This window comes from Teleopsis dalmanni, chromosome 2 (assembly GCF_002237135.1).
Source record: "Teleopsis dalmanni isolate 2A chromosome 2, ASM223713v2, whole genome shotgun sequence".
In the NCBI taxonomy this organism is placed as follows: Eukaryota; Metazoa; Arthropoda; class Insecta; order Diptera; family Diopsidae; genus Teleopsis; species Teleopsis dalmanni.
In genome coordinates this window covers 62,617,352-62,619,154 of record NC_051847.1, presented here as the reverse complement: position 1 = coordinate 62,619,154, position 1,803 = coordinate 62,617,352, and the positions used below count along the sequence as shown (strand labels likewise).

Sequence of the window (1,803 nt, the reverse complement as noted above, 5' to 3'; positions counted from 1 at the left end):
TATATATATATATATATATTATTTATATATATATTTTTTTTTATATATATATATTTGAAAATAATATTGAACTTTAATTATATGTATATATTTTATATTTAAATGCTTATTATTTTGTGTACGCGTTTTATCTTTAATGGTTTGGCTCGTCGATCCTATGTCTCCAATATACGAATAACTTTCCTCTTTTTCTTCGGAAATAAATATATGCCTCATGACTACTATGGCTCAAAAATGGGCTTGACTAAGAACGAACCAAATTAGGTCCGACGTGTCATTTGTTCTTTATATCCTTCACACAAAGAGTATATTGCTTATTTATACAAAAGTCCAGAAAACAGAAGAGAAGAGAAGAGGATAAGAATCTGTCTTTGTAATGTAATGAAAATGTTTGCAATGGAGACAATTCTATATTAGGTTTTCAGCTAGTGTGGAACTAATTAATTTTTAAACTGATCAATATAAGAAAAAGTTCATAAAACGGTTTAATTATGTTAAAATTTATAATTTAAAAATAGAGATGATGCGGAACTAATTTAAAATGTGAATATTGTCACTTTTCTTGGAAAATTGATTCAAGGGTATTATGGTGCGTATGAGTAACATGAAGGACACCTGATAAATTAATTTTTTTTAAATTACTTCTGGAAGCAATATCACACTGGAAATATTTATTTTCGAAGAAGAATTTATTGTTTAATCGGAATTAAAAGTAAAAATGAAAAATTTGTGTGACGTATTCCTCTGTTTTTTTTTTACTGAAAAATCGTGTGTATGGGTTTGGAGTGATGTGAAGGATAAATAAATTTTTTAAAAGTAGTTCCAACGACAATATCGTCCTGAAATTTTTGAGTTTTATGTACAATTTTATTACTAATTGAAATCAAAAATATTATATAAGAATATTTGTAGTATATTTTTTGAAAATTCATTTAATGTAAATATAGCACGCATGTGTTTGATGTGTTTTATGAGAAAAAAAAAAATTTAAAAAATTTATAAAAATCGATACTATCATGAAAATTTTTTATTTCTTAGTAAAATTCAAAACTGAATCTAAATAAAATATAAAAAATGAAAAATGTTGTGTACCCTTTTGAGATATCTTTTTTTTTGAAATTTAACGGTTAATATTAGTACTTAAATATAAACAATCTTAATTGTTTAAACAATTTCTTAAAAGCTCAACCAATTATCTTTAAAACGCAATAAATTTCAAGTTTCTACCTTTTATAGAACTTGAGATATAGCTATTTGAAAAATGTGTCTACACACTGCAATTCTCAAACCCCAGGGTCCATATCTCCTAGGAAAAAAATTACAAAATTTTTTCCCGAGATACGGGTCTTCTTATTTTATGAAAGGAGCTCATAAAAAAAATTTCAGTCAAATCGGAGGTGATGAGGTCAAAAAGGTTTCCGGTTTGTAAAAGAATGACCCACTTACAGTAATGTATTTGAAGTGTGAATTAAAAATTTGAATATATCTGAAAAATATAAAAACTGACTGGGATAGCCTCAAAAACAACTTTATATGTTATTACTTAAACTTTATTATTTATTAATTTATTATACTGAAATTCTTAAAAGAAGTGAATACGAAAGGGGGAGCTTTATACAGCTCCTTAATGTATGAAAATTTGTCGAAGTGATTCTGGTAATGATATTTTAGCAATTGTTTTTTTATTAATGTGAATTTCAAAATGTTTCATTTTTCCCATGTAAAATAAAACTAGGACATTTCTTATAAAAAAAGGTATAATTTTCATAATGTAATTTTTTAATTGTAAATATTAATATAAAA

At 24.8% G+C, this 1,803-nt stretch overlaps 1 protein-coding gene across 1 annotated transcript in view; it reads right to left on the bottom strand.

The window, feature by feature from the left end:
• Positions 1–1,803, bottom strand: part of LOC119674686 — a 7,196-nt gene that overhangs the window by 3,125 nt on the left and 2,268 nt on the right. The window lies entirely within an intron of this gene.